Raw genomic sequence first — 16,162 nt, 5'->3', positions numbered from 1 at the left:
TCTCTATATCCCGTGTCCACCCGCCGCCGTCGTCGAGGCCAGCGTCCGCGCCTTCCGGCCCGGTCTAGCGTGCCACCGCCGCGAGGACGAGCGTCGCTGCCGCGAGGTACTCCCCTAGTGTATTTGTTGATTAAATCGACATTGTTAGTATAGTAAATTAGTAAAATAAATAAAGTTAGTATAATTAGTAAAGTATAGTTAGTATAGTTAGTAAATTTAGTTAGTTTAGTTAGTATAGGCAATATAGTAAGTTAGTATAGATTGTAAAGTTAGTTTAGTTAGTACAGTTAGTGAGTCTAGTTATATATTGTATTTAGTATAATTAGTTGTTGTAGTTAGCCTTGTATAGATGTTAATATTAGATTAGTTAGTATAGTTACAGTTAGAATAGATATTAATATTACTATGGACATTACGTACGATGATTTCGATGACTTGATGAAGTTTCTTGAAATGCTTTTGTAGATGGATTGTTGTGTTAGAGTTTTTTACGGAGGAAGTGTTAGGAGAGAAGATGGTATGTTTGAGGATATGGAAGAAGAATTGGAATGGTTTGATGAACCTCCTAGCTTCAACGACCTTTGTGTCCATTTGAATACAAAGTTTGGCGGTGATTTCACACTGATGGGGAGGTTTGATACTGAGAAGACTAGGGCACACTATGTCCTCATGCCCTTGCGTGATCCTGCTCGTTGGTCCCGCTACACTAGGGTGCTCCAAGGTTCCAATGTGCCCATGGCTGATGTGGTGGTGGAGAATAGGTATAGGATGCAGGGTGTCCTAGACGGACCGTTCATTGACGGTGTTGGAGGCAATGAGCAAGAATTGGGGTCGAAGGGGAAGCAGCTCAGGGTAACATGGATTTGGATGGTCAGTTGACGCATAAGCAGTTTCATTCAAGTCAAGTAGGTTGTATAACCAATGATTTCGATGTGAACGAGTTCGAACTAGAAGAGGAGGAGCAGGAGGAGGAGGACATGATCGGTGATGTAGTTAGCAGTGATTCGAACGATTCAGATGGTGACCAGGGAGATAGACATGCTATGCCCACACTGGTTGATGACATGCCAGTACATATTCATGGTATGCCATTACCAGTACCAACTAAGGTTTTGCATGCTATCCAGGCTCAGGGTAGACTAGTCACAAATTTGCCAGCAGATGATACCCCCTATGATTCATGGGGCAGAATTAGCAAAGCGCAGCAGTATGTTCCACCACCACCTTGCACAACGACTAAGCTTGAGCAACTAAGGTCAATGAACATACTTTTTAGGGGCGTTCCGAACTATAGGGATGTTAGCATGACGGATATGGCAGTTTGTGACACCGGTCTCCAGATGTGTAGGAAATCATTGTATAACAATGAGAAAGAAACCCTTAGGAAGGGGATGATATTCAATACAATGTCAGAGATGAAGCTCTTCCTTCAGGACTATGCTGTGTATCACCATAGGTCGTACAACGTCACTCATTCGGACCTGGAGTTGAGGTACCACGTGATATGCAAAAATGGTTGTATATGGAGGTTAAGTGCACGAAAGAGACAGAGTGATGGCAAGTGGAGGATAAGTAAAGTTGTCAAACCCCACACTTGCCTAACAAATAGGGGAAGGAAAATCATCACCAGCTCACTCAAAGGCTTTGCTGTCGTATATTGGGGCTTGTTGATGATAATAACGACATTTTGGTGTCTTCTTTATAACAGTCCATATCTGGATTCGTTAAGTACGATGTGAAGTACAGAAAGGCTTGGCGTGCTAAGCAAATTGCCCTAGTGATTCGATGGGGTAGTTGGAAGGAAATGTACAACAGGGTGCCCCGCATCTTATGTGCAATGCATTACTACAACCCTGGCTTGAAATGGTTTGTGGAGACCGGAGGGATGTATTTTTGGGACCCGTTGAGGCATGTCCTCTATCGTGTATTCTGGTCGTTCGCACAAATGGAACATGCATTCTAGTTTTGTCGTCCAGTCGTACTTGTTGATGGTACTTTCCTGACAGGAAAGTACAGGGGCACCTTGATGATGGCTGCTGCTATTGATCTTGAGAACCAGATAGTACCCATGGCTTTTGCTTTGGTAGAGGGAGAGAACATTGAATTGTGGTCATAATTCATGCGGCTTCTACGTGTACAAGTGCTTGGCCCATCTCACACTATATGTTTGATCTTGGACCATCACCTAGGGCTTCTTAATGCTGCAACTGAGCATATAGATGGGTTCCCACCTCTAGGGCATAGATGGTGAATGAGACACTTTGCCGCTAATTTCTAGCGGCGTCAGAGGAAGCAGGAGGTATGTGATAAGGTAAAGGCTCTATGTTGTGTATGTACAGAGCGCCAGTTTAAGGAGACAAAGAGAGAACTAGACTAGATGGTAAATGAAGCGGGAAAGGCCTAGTTAGAGGCGCAGATGGAACATAAGGCTCAGTGGGCATTAGCATATGACAAGGGGATTTTAGGTATGGCATCATGACCACTAACTCCTCGGAGTCCTTCAACTGTGTATTCACCGAAGTTCGATCGTTGCCTGTGTCTAGAATTGTTGAGTTCTCCTTTTATAAGTGCAACGGATATTTTGTCAAGAGGTGAGAACTTGAGTAGAGGAATATAGCTGTGGGGGTATGCCCCCCGGTATCCTCAAGTCAAGACATGGGCTGCACCATCAGAGGTGGCTCGGCCCACAAGATCAGGGCGTGCACGGCGCTGCTCGGTGTGCACCGCAAGACATTGTATAGTACCAAATAGGATACTTTACTTGTAACCCTATCCCTCCAGACTATATAAGCAGAGGCAGGGGTCCCCTAGCAGACATGATCCATCTAGATACATACATCTACATGGTCATCCAGATCAATACAATACAACAAAGACACAGGACGTAGGGTATTACGTCGATCAGACGGCCCGAACTTGTCTAAATCGTTGTCTCTGCGCCTTGTGTCACCATCCAGTTCCTGATTACGCGCACCCCCACCGACAAATCTACCATCACGGGATACCCCTCGGTGGACTGTTGATGATATTCTATCGACAGTTGGCACGCCAGGTAGGGGTGTGTGCTTGATCCATGGTGAGCCAGATGGACCTCAAATCAACAGCGCGCTCTCGTCATCAATCTCATGGAGATTCATGCTAGTCCACGATGACGATTCATCACTGGCTACACCAGCCCCCACGACAGTAGATCCAATCTCGGAACCACCTCTGAGGTCGTCTTCACCAACAACTCACCACCCGTCTGGTGCTCGCTGTCAACGCCGACCAGATAACGCCATACGTCACCGACCAGACGCTCCGTCCAAAGCTAAGTCATGCTTTAATATTTTTCTAAATATTCTCCAATCTCCGTATATCGCCATAATGTTTCTTCGAACTGTTTTCTCCATATTTGCTCTCCAAATGATTTTTTGAACCCTCGAACAGTCGCGTTGATGCTTGAACGCCTCTAGAGATGGCCCTGTCTCCAGCTCCTCCCTACACATGCTACGGGCTCCACGCTCTGTGTTATGGGTGGTCGGCAGTGGCTCCTTGGTCATGCCTGTTCCTCCTACACGTGCACGGGCTCCGCGCTCGACGTTATGGACTATGGGCTAGCTAGGACTGGAGACTCAGCTACACACTAACTGTTTGGGTAGTTTATATTAAACATAAATATATTTTCACACCAACTGATCGTCGAGCTGCTTACGCTATTTCATCGTCATTCCTAATTTTTACCAAGAGTTCATTTATTTTTACATCATGTACTACCCGTTCTACATGTTTGTATTGTAGGATCATCATCTAGGTGATCGGATCACCTGGTGCTTGAACTTATCCACCGATCAACTGGTCAGACCGCTTGGTTCATGGACTCCATCACCGACCAGTTGATCGGACTGTTCGCCGGTTGCTTCTACTCAATGCTCACTTCGCCGCCGACCAGTTGACCAGACTGTTCGCCGCTCATGCTTCATTGCCAGCTATGCCGGTTACTCCTCGATGCATGGATACTTCGTGCTTGAGGACTAAGTGGGCACACTTCACCGCACGGACGTCGCTAGCTTCGCCTGGGACTCCTTGGTGCTCGGTCATCGCCAGCGACGCCGGAGACTCCTCGCTCTTCGGTGCTCGGACGTCGCCACCTACGCCGGGGACTCCTCGCTCCTCGGTGCTCGGTCATCGCCAGCGACGCCGGGGACTCCTCGGTGCTCAAACATCACCAGCGGCACCGAGGACTCCTCGCTCCTTGGTGCTTGGACACCGCTAGCGGCATCGGGGGCTCCTCGGTGCTTGGCCATCGCCAGCGATGCCGGGGACTCCTCGCTCTTCGGCACTCAGACATCACCGCCTACGCTAGGGACTCCTCGCTCCTTGGTGCTCGGTCATCGCCAGCGTCGTCGGGGACTCCTCGCTCCTTGGTGCTCGGTCATCGCCAACGACACCGAGGACTCCTCTCTCCTCGATGCTCGGTCATCGCCAGCGATGCCGGGGACTCCTCGCTCCTTGGTGCTCGGACATCGCCGCCTATGCTAGGGACTCCTCGCTCCTCGGTGCTCGGTCATCGCTAGCGATGCCGGGGATTCCTCGGTGCTTGGTCATTGCCAGCGACGCTGGGGTCTCCTCGCTCCTTGGTCCTCGGTCATCGCCAGTGACGCCGGGGACTCCTCGCTCCTCGGTGCTCGGTCATCACCAGCGATGTCGGGGACTCGTCGCTCCTCGGTGCTCGGTCATCGCCAGCGACACGAGGGACTCCTCGCTCCTCGGTGCTCGGACATCACCGCCTACGCCGGGAACTCCTCGTTCCTTGGTGCTCAGACATCACCAGTGATGCTGGGGACTCCTCGCTCCTCGGTGCTCGGTTATCGCCAGCGACGTCGTGGACTCCTCACTCCTCGGTGCTCGGACATCACCGCCTACGCTAGGGACTCCTCATTCCTCGGTGCTCGGTCATCGCCAGCGACGCCGAGGACTCCTCGCTCCTCGATGCTCAGTCATCACCAGCGATGCTGGGGACTCCTCGCTCCTCGATGCTCGAACATCGCCAGCGACGCTGAGGACTCCTTGCTCCTCGGTGCTCGGTCATTGCTAGCAATGTTGGGGACTCCTCGCTCCTTGGTGCTCGATCATCGCTAGCGACGTCGGGGACTCCTTGCTCATCGGTGCTCGGTCATCGCCAGCGATGCCGGGGACTCCTCAGTGCTCCCTTGGTGGCCGAATCTTGCTACATCTCGTCAGTGTGCTATCAAGCTACTCCATGCTGTTCAGATCAGGGTGCTGATCTTGGGCAACATGTCTGGGGTCTTGATACGTGCATTTCAGACGACGTCAGCAAGCTTTTAGACTTCTTTTTCTTTGACCCTGCTACAAGATTCATTCTTCATCTTCCAGTAGGCTCGGGAACTAAGTGGGCACACTTCACCTTGTGGTGAATGTGCTTGTTCTCATCTCGAGGCTACGCCCAGGGACTAGCTGCCTGCTCGGCTGGTCTTCTACTTTCTGACCCTGGCACCACGCGACTACGTCACCTACTGTCAGGCTCGGGGACTAGCTATGGGGGTATGCCCCCCGGTATCCTCAAGTCAAGACATGGGCCGCACCATCAGAGGTGGCCTGGCCCACAAGATCAGGGCGTGCACGGCGCTGCTCGACGTGCACCGCAAGACATTGTATAGTACTAAATAGGATACTTTACTTGTAACCCTGTCCCTCCAGACTATATAAGGAGAGTCAAGGGTCCCCTAGCGAACACGATCCATCTAGATACATACATCTACATGGTCATCCAGATCAATACAATACAACAAAGACACAGGACATAGGGTATTACGTCGATCAGACGGCCCGAACCTGTCTAAATCATTGTCTCTACGCCTTGTGTCACCATTCGATTCCTGATTTCGCGCACCCCCACCGACAAATCTACCATCATGGGATATCCCTCGGTGGACTGCCGATGATATTCTGTCGACAATAGCTAACTGGGGATGTTTTGGAAAGGCTGGAAGAATATTTGAAGGAGGCTAAGAAATTGGCCAAGCAGCACACTGTCGAGCCGTATGGACCCCGCCGCCATATCTTTAGTGTACGGGGCAAGGGTGGCACAAGCTTGGGTGGCGAACATTATGGTGGATGAAACTACCGAGTTGATCTTGAAAAGGTAGAGTGCAGTTGCAACGTCCCTAAGATCATGTATGCACCTTGCTCTCATATGATCACAGCTTGCAGGGTTCATGGGTACAACTATGAGGATCTGCCATATATGTCATCCTTGTATCTCCGTTCGAACATCGTTAGTATTTGGGAGATGAGCTTCGAGCCATACCTTGACCCGACACAGTGACCACCTTATAATGGTTATGACTACGTGCCGCATCCGGATCTAATGAAGGTAGGGAAGGGTGTGAGGAAGAAGATGTGGTAGAACCACCTAATCTAATGCCTCCCAGGAGTGTTTGTCTTCCATTAGACACTAAGCAGCCAAGGGAGGACACCAAATTACTCGGTTCCATTGGGCACACCCCAGGGGAGAGCCCAAAAATCCACATTTTTGCCATCAGGATCACAAATGAGAGAATAAAGCTTACATCATTCTTAACCATTTCTTACATCACTTGTAGTACAACATCAGAGTATAATATTTATTATTATAACAGCGGAATGTAATCATATTATCAGAGTTATGCAATTTAATTTAACACCAGAATATAAACATGTGATCAGAATTACAATGGAAATAAATATCTATTCCTGACATGATGAAACTTTGATATGTACAATATGACAACAGATTATAAAACTTTCATTTATAAAAATATTTAGTGAGAGTTATAAATAAAGACTATGATCGCAACGTAAAGGAAATCCTCGCTGAGCCCACCAAGAGAAATCCACACACAAGGGTCAGCTCTAGCCTCCACCTGTCACCTACAACAGGGGGAATAAAACCTTGAGTACTCAATTGTACTTTGCAAGACTTACCCGACAGGAGAAAAGAAAAGACTCCAAGGATATGCAAGGCTATCTAGCTTGTGGGTTTATTGCATTTGTAGGAAGCATTACTAAGCTTGTGTCCTTATATTCGATTTTTATTAATAGCCGCATTGGTTCAATAACTAACCATTCTATGTAAGCACATGTACTACTTTCAAGCAGGTGGTAAGCAATCAGAGTTCCTTTTTCTATTCCATCTTTCAGTTCTTACTACGATGCTAGGCCGCAGACGAGCCGTATCGGATTTCTCAGCGATTCACGAATCAATGCCCCCAGCTGGGTACCCCGAAAACACATGCCCCGCTTGTACCCAGGCACAAGCAGGACCAACCCATCACTCTCCTATCCTAGGTGTCCAAGTCCCCATCCAAACTGGGACTCCAAGCCCCCACCCCTGAATCCTAGACTCAGTGCGGTGCAAGGACCTCCTCCACCAAAATAAAACCCTAACAGTCGGTCCGGAAAGAGCTGGATCCATGACAAGAGAGCAACAAGTCTTCCAAGCGCCCATACCCAAGTATGTGCTCGGGATAATAAGTCTATGACTTGCCTAGAGCCTTATGCAACGACCGGTCCTTAACCAACATAGACAGGGAAAACAGTGTAACCAAGCCATGCCCCGCATCCACGGCGACACAACCTCTTACACCCACTAATACCCAAACCATATCCCTACCCGATCACCATTTTTCCTTTCCATCATTTATATTTTCCAAGTGATAATAATACAGTAATATATTTCCTATCTCTCGCGAGTGACAGGCAATCACTCGACTTCTACCAGAATCCTGTAGCATAGCAATCTACATGATCCTATCATACTAGTAAGACTCATAGGATAAAGATATATATGCAAGTGGGTTTCATTCAACTCCTTAAAACTTAATGCACAAATATAATTTAAACTGCAGAAAAGTAGAGGTTATGCATCGGGGCTTGTCTGGGTAAGATATATATTAAAAAGTTAGTATCTGCATCTTCAGATCATCCACAATCATCTGGATAGAAAGCCCATTGCATCATCTCCTGGAGAGAATACCATTACACCATCTTTGGATTCCCAATCATCCTTCAATTGATCCATTGATGCATCATCGTACCTATATGATATGCATTGATGCAAATGCATAGATGTAAATAATCAACGATATCCGAAATGCATAGAAATCCGATAACGCCTCACAAGCTAATGCGATAGCTCTAACGTGGGTATACGTATCCATGTTGTCGAATAAGACGTTACTTCCCAACCACCGTTTTAGTTATACAAACCCAAGTTGTTTCTTTATTTGACTCTATCGATTTAATCTTTATTCGCAATAGGATGTCATTATCTATTTATCAACTAATTATTAAGGAGCTCCAAAAATTACAGTGAGTATCTAATATTGCTAGGAGCCTACTGTACAAATTTTAGATTCAACACTATTACTAATTGATCACAACAATTCCTATAAGTTTATATTTTTACAATATCAAATACCTCAAATTAATTATATAGCTTCCAAGAATATTACCACACTATGTGAACAAAATATACTAACCGGTAGATCATGATTTTAGGAGACAAACAAAACTGGTTTCATAAATTTTATGATTTTTCTACACTTTATTTTTAATTTCTAAAAGGCATTGAATTAATAAAACCAAAACAACGCACAAAATAATACCTGGGCGGCCAACTCGGCCCGCAGGCGCGCGGTGGCCCAGCAGCTAGGCAGCCCAGCCGGCACCAGTCCAGACTAGGCAGACGGCGCGCGGCGGCCCAGCGCAGGGGCGAGCGACCCAGGCGCGAGTGGCACCAGGCAAAGGCCCGCGGCGCTGTGAGCCTAGGCGGGGCGCATGACCGGTGGCCCAGCAACCTAGGCGGATGGCCCACGCGCGGAGAGGGCGTGACCCAAGCGCACAGCGTTGACGGCGATCTTATGAAACGGCCCCAGGACTATCATCAATTTACCCCGCAGGACATTGAAACTATTCTGGTGAGTCACGTATCTCGCAATAACCACCCTGTACAATATTTCACTTGGACTCATACCCTTATATGTGTCTTCTTCACACGGCAGAGCAGAGGAGCACTGCCCGACGGGCATGGCCAGCCAACTAGTGGCCACCAACGCACACGCCGGTGGGGGACGACGGAGCGGGACAGCGACGGACCACGGTACGGCCGAACGCTATGGCACGGGTGCTGGGGAGCAGCGGCCCAGCGCGGGACCTAGGCACTCACGCACTCGCACGTGATGGTCGGCTCAGCGTGATGATGGCGAACTAGGGGGGTGCGCTGCTTCGCCAGCGGTAAGGGTGAGCCGCACAACAGCATGGCAAGGCCGTCGACCGGTGCGACGGGAGCAGTGGTGGATGAGCTCAGGCTCGCAGCACCCACGGTGGTAGGCGTGCTCACGCGTGGTGGCGATGGTGGGGTGCGGCAGCAGATGCCCCCTAGGACAGCATAGATGCCCGCGAGGTGGGAGCGGACCAACATCATGAGCCGCGGCGGCGCAGAGGGAAACGGGAAGAGGACGAGCAGCGCTCTGTGGGACTGCGGTCTAGCACGGAGACACGACGTGTGACCCCCAGGCACACTTGCACACGATGAGTGGGAACCGAGGAGGGGTGCCGGCGACTGTGGTTGCGATGAGCACGGCGGACGGAGGTGAAACAGAGAGGATGAGCAGTGCTCTATGGAGCAGCGGCTGGTCGTGGTCTGTCCGGGCTCTTTGTAGAGGCGAGGAGCAGGGAAGGGAGTCGCACGCGGGCTAGCAGGCGGAGCTGCACGTGGAAATCTACACCTAGGCGTGCTCATCGGGAGGCAGGGCAAAGCAGGGACGCTGGCCTAGCAACGATGCTCTAGGGCTGGGGCACCTCCTCCGACATAGCAGGAAAGAAGAGGGAGGGGAAAAATAGCGCTCGGCTCGGCTCAGAATAGCAAGCAGGCACAGAGGCAGAGAAGAATGGCGCAATGAAGAAAAAGGTGCGGAGGCTTGAGCGAGTACACCAGAGCACGTGGTCTGGCAGGGCGTGCCGGTTGTCATGGACAAGACCTAGCCGCAGAGACAATTAAGGCAGGCAAGGACATGCAACGGAGACAAGAAAAGGCAGAGAGAGATATTCATAACACCGCAGAGTGAAACGACGGAACCAACGGTGAGGGAGGGAAGCAAACAAATCAATATATGGCAGCAACACCCCGGCCAACCTTCATTATGGTGATCATCAGAGAAAGGACGTGATGGAGAGGGAGCAGTGGCATGACGATGGAACTCGACGATGCGGCGTGACGCTAATAAACCGGAGTTGATTGATTTTGAACAAGGGGGAACGCACTACTGACGATAAGCGATGGAGCAAGGTAGGGAGACATCCCATCATCGCTGTGGAGCCATTCGCTCGCAAGTCAAAACTAAACCAAAGCTCTTCAACTGAGCGTGCTTTTCAAAATAAACATATGAGCTTATATATATATCGTTCTATTGATTAATGGATTTTATTTTATTTATAAAAGTTGCTTTTCATGCTTAATCTAACGGAACATACTATTCGCTGGCATCATCGTTCATCATTCCTAAATATTTCTACGCACTGTGTAATTTAACTTGGGCGTTGATTTGAGTCCACAAAACAAAATCACCCAGGGTTCGCTTATCGCCTCAAGTACGTTTTAAATCAAAAATCCGAGAACTCATTTAAAAAAAATTACTTAGGCCTAAATCACGGTGCTAAACAAGCTCATAACACCTGGGGTGTTACAACCAACCCCCCTTAAAAAGAATCTCATCCTAAGATTCGAAACAAGAACCAGAAGGGGAAAACGCGATTACATTTCATAGATCAGGGATTACATGAAAGATTACACGACTTTGAATACTAAACCACACGGGGATCTAGGGATACATGGTTAAGAGCAACCTAATATAACCGAGACTTAATCCAGAAGTCGAGATAGATGTGGACAATGGAGAAACAACAAGATAACGATGATCCAAAACATGATGTAGGTCCAACAGATCCAGAAATAGTCGACTGAGAAGTCAAACATCTGGAAACCTAAGATCCAACTAACCAAAGGGAACTTGAACTACTTCGATGAACTAAATCCTTTCTTCTCCTCAGATTACACCATCACCTCAAACTGACGAACCTAGCTTCCCAACGTCGACTAGATTTCATAGGTCCACTGTGAATGTGAGAGGAATGGGTATGAAGAAGAAGAGCAAGGGCCAAGGGCATCTTATATAGGTGAACGGAGGTGGGCGCAACACACTGGAGGTGGAGACAGCATGGATAGGGTACACATATGATTCATGCTGTGGAGATAAGGGTGAACATAGTGCGCTTCCTATTCAAGCAGCAAAGAGCGGATAAAGAGAGGAGAGGAGAGGGGTCCGCTCGATGAGGCCGGTGTGCGGCGGTCGTGTCACCAAAAGAAGAAAGAAAGGAGAGGGAAGGGGGTATGGTACGAGGGACAAGGCATGAGAGTCGAGAGCTGACTGGATGCTTGGAAAAGGAGAAACGCACAGTGCACAAAGATGGTGAGCATGGCACGATGACGTGGGCATGTGAAAACAAGGTGCTATAGGTCCTGACAAAGGCGGCGTTCGCAGGGCACGTAGCGAAATAACCCAGCATGCATAGCATGGTCAACTAAGCACAGGGCTTAGGACATGGCGTCCACTCAGACTTTCATAATCACTCCCGACTACCCGAGGCTAACTTTCCTTACTACTCTTATTTTTCTTTCCTTTACTCGACCACATCCGTCTTTCAAGTAGACTGAGACTATGTCATACTTTCTTCCTCCAAAACCACCTCTTGTTTACCTTGAGAGACCACTTCTATCATCAACCCATTGTGGATTTCCTGTTTGAACACCTGAACATTTTCAAGGAAATTATTTTTAAAACAAAATGGTATGGTAGTGTAACTTGGTAAAGGTACTTGGTTAACAACCCCTATACCAGTGCATGCCGAGCAGCGTCACCATGTGGCAGTTGTTCCACAGGGAGCCCTCGGTGTCGTCGCGGCACCATAAGCTATTAACCAAGCAACTGCTACCAACTTACACACTATGAAGGCGGTGGGGTTATAGACCATAGAATAAGGGGAGTATTGCAATGGAAGATTCAAACAACAAGGGACAAGGAATTCAAATCCAACGGCGGATTTGTTTTAAAGGGATTCAAGTGTTCTGCTGGGACATCCATAATTAGTCGATATAGTGTTCTATGTTCATGGCTGATCTGCTGGCATCTGAATGTCAACCCCTCTTGCAACCCGCTTAATATCACCCATGAAACTCTTAAGCACATCTAATGAACTTAAGGTAGATGAATGCAATAAACACAGCGAACTAAATAAAATGCATGTTCCAATGGTCTTATACGAGTACATCATACAAGCATCTAGGCTCCCATTCATGATACAACATTCACCTTCCCTACTGGCGGATGATCTCAACAACTATGGACGAACAACAACGACAAGAATACAATACCGGAGGACAGTGACGAAAAACACTACTACTACGGGTATAGCATCCCAAGGCAACTAATCTACATCTTCTCGGGGCAATGGCTGAGTGAGAGGAATCAAGGGCTCGACTTCTGACACTTCCGAGGGGGAGGTGCTAGCGGTTATGCATCACCGGTTCTCCTTCTTTCAGGTGGGTGAATAGGGATCCCCTCTAAGATCGGGGCATCCTGCCCTTCAGCACCCAACGTCCTCCTCTTGGCCCTAGTGACAAGATAGGCCGCACGCAGCTGATGAACATGTTGGTCTTCAGCCTCCTTTAGAGCTTCCGACATGACAGTCTCCTGGCTCTCAGCAGCTACGGTACTGGCATGTGCTTCGGTGAGCTACACCTAGAGCATCCGATTGAAGATCTCGGCTTCCTTGGCGCGTCGAAGGCATGCCCCCAGCTCCAAGGCTTGTCGGTCATATTGCTCATCTAGAGCAAGTAGGTATGTGGTCAAGTGCACCACGGTTGGACTGTCTTCTTGTGGATGCTGCCCTTGCAAGGCCTCCATGCGAGCCCTCCATGCCCACCAATTCCTGTCCAAAGGTGGAAAGAACCGCATGGGGGTACGAGCAATGGTCTCTTCATAGATCTGGTAGAGGTACCATAGGGCTTTATGGGCCACAACCTAGTAGGTGTTGGTGAAGCTAAACCTAGTTGTGGTCACACTATAGGCTTCAGTGAGGCCGGGGAACTCTTTACTCTTCCCGATGTAGACGGTAGCCTCACACCGCTCGGTGCCATGCTCCTCATACTCACGGCCCTCATACTCGGGATGATCTTTGACTCTGAGCTTTTGTAGGGTGACATGTAGGATTCTGGGAAACCCCCAATGTTAAGGCAGTAACTACAAACCCAGGCTCCTGCCATTTCTGGCAGTGGTTGCGAGGAAGGCTGAGCGAAAGGCTGGCTCAAAGGAAAAGCTAAGCGAGCTAAAGTGTGTCGATTGGTGATACCAATGGCTAAGCTAGGCTCTACTTATAAAGGCGGAGCGTTTAGTGGTCCTGGTGCGGTCCACCAGGGTTCCCACGTGAGATCACTACGACGAATCGACCAAATTCCACGCGTTCGAGGCGAGCGACGTCTGAGGCCATTACTGACTAGTATGACTGTAGGGCAAGGGTCCGACAAGAGCATAGAAAAGGGGTACAGGGAGACGTGGGTCACGACAGGCATGAACCATGGTGAACGCGAAGCATGAAGCCACAGTGCAGGCCTAACCCCAGAACAGAAATGAGGCCGTCGTGCACAATATGACACGCGTGACACCTATGGATGTCATATCTGCAAGCAATATGGACGCTACAATACACAACCAGGATATGCATGAATGCACGTCCTATACATCCTTTCACTGTTGCCAACATATAGGGCAACCGTTCTCAGATTTTTGGCACATCGTTCTCTCACTATAGCTAGTCTATGCTATCGGACTATGCTCGAGTCAGTGTACCTGCAGAAAACTTGATTAAGCCTACCTAAGTCAGCAGAGTGCCATCTATCCTGGATACATAACCATAGTAACAGGGCTACTTATATAACTTCGCATGCAAATGTCCTAACTTTTTGAAAAGAGTTTGTTGTCAAATTTTAGTTTAGAAAAGGTTTTCGAAGCTGTATTTTCTCATTTGCGCTCTGATACCACCTATGGCAGAACCGCCTAATCTAATACCTCCTAGGAGTGCTTGTCTTCCATTAGACACTACGCACCCAAGGGAGGACACCAAATTACTCGGTTCCATCGGGCACACCCCAGGGGAGAGCCCGAAAATTCACATTTTTGCCATCAGGATCACAAATGAGAGAATAAAGCTTACATCATTCTTAACCATTTCTTACATCACTTGTAGTACAACACTAGAGTATAATATTTATTATTATAACAGCAGAATGTAATCATATTATCAGAGTTATGCAATTTAATTTACCAGTGGAATATAAAGATGTGATCAGAATTACAGCGGAAATAAATATCTATTCCTAACATGATGAAACTTCGATATGTACAATATGACAATAGATTATAAAACTTTCATTTATAAAAATATTTAGTGAGAGTTATAAATAAAGACTACGATCGCAACATAAAGGAAATCCTTGCTGAGCCTACTAGGAGGAATCCACACACAAGGGTCTGCTCTAGCCTCCACCTGTCACCTGCAACAGGGGGAATAAAACCCTAAGTACTCAATTGTACTCAACAAGACTTACCCGACAAGAGAAAAGAAAAGACTCCAAGGATATGCAAGGCTACCTGGCTTATGGGTTTATTGCATTTGCAGGAAGCATTACTAAGCATGCGTCCTTATATTCAATTTTTATTAATAGCCGCATTGGTTCATTAACTAACCATTCTATGTAAGCACCTGTACTACTTTCAAGCAGGTGGTAAGCAATCAGAGTTCCTTTTTCTATTCCATCTTTCAGTTCTTACTATGATGCTAGGCCGCAGACGAGCTATATCGGATTTCCCGGCGATTTGTGAATCAATGCCCCCAGCTGGGTACCCCAAAAACACACGCCCCGCTTGTACCCCAGGCACAAGTAGGACCAACCCATCACTCTCCTGTCCTAGGTGTCTAGGTCCCCATTCAAACTGGGACTCCAAGCCCCTGTCCCTGAATCCTAGACTCAGTGCGATGCAAGGACCTCCACCAAAATAAAACCCTAACAGTCGGTTCGAAAAGAGCCGGATCCACGACAAGAGAGCAACAAGTCTTCCAAGTGCCCATACCCAAGTATGTGCTCGGGATAATAAGTCTGTGACTTGCCTAGAGCCTTATGCAACGACCAGTCCTTAATCGACACAGACAGGGAAAACAGTGTAATCAAGCCATGCCCCGCATCCACGGCGACACAACCTGTCGGTGTTTCATACAAGCACCGGCAAATAAATTTATAGTAATGCGCGTTAGGCTCGGATGGTATGCTAAAGGACACAAGATTTATACTGGTTCAGGCCGAATGTCCCTACGTCCAGTTTGCTACTGCTCATGTTATTAGCACCATGAATGGTCTGTAGTAAGGGGTACAAACGACCGAGAGAGGGACTGGTCCCAAGTCTCTGATGGAAGGGTTGAAAGGTGGTCAAGAGCTTTGTAGCCGCTTGACTGTGTGTATGAGTGCATCGTATTGTTCGGTCTTTTTTGGTCCGTCCCCTTGATGGAGGAAACGCATCCCCTTTTATAGAGGAAGGGGGTGGCTTTTACAAGGGCCAGGGTTTAGGATGTATATTCTACTTAGTCTTGTGGCTCACGTCTACCCAATCCTCCTCCTTCATTCTGGTGAGTGCGAAGGGAGATAGGCACCTACAATACTGTTGATGTCTTTGTAGAATGTCAGGTTGATTGCAGAAATGCTGCCTTGCACAGGGTGTGGGCTGTAGTACTGTGGTTCTGACTTATTGGCCTCTCCCATTCTTGCTCCGCACGCCTTCTGGTTCCTGTGAGTCTTCGTCGGAGGGATGAGGGGTCGGGGTCCGGAGCGACGATGTGGTCAAGGCCCTCTGACTTGGCGGACTTGAGGGGTCGGGAAGTGGGTGCCGCTCCCTTGGGTCCATAGTATGATGATGGAATGTTCGTCGTGCGTGGAGATATTAAGTCCTTTTCTGGAGCATAGCGGTTGTCGTATATCTTCGTTGGGTTGAGTGTCCCAGGGCTGAAGGCGGCG

This window comes from Miscanthus floridulus, unplaced genomic scaffold (genome assembly GCF_019320115.1).
Source record: "Miscanthus floridulus cultivar M001 unplaced genomic scaffold, ASM1932011v1 fs_266_6_7, whole genome shotgun sequence".
Classification (NCBI taxonomy): domain Eukaryota; kingdom Viridiplantae; phylum Streptophyta; class Magnoliopsida; order Poales; family Poaceae; genus Miscanthus; species Miscanthus floridulus.
Note: the sequence above shows the minus strand (reverse complement) of the source record.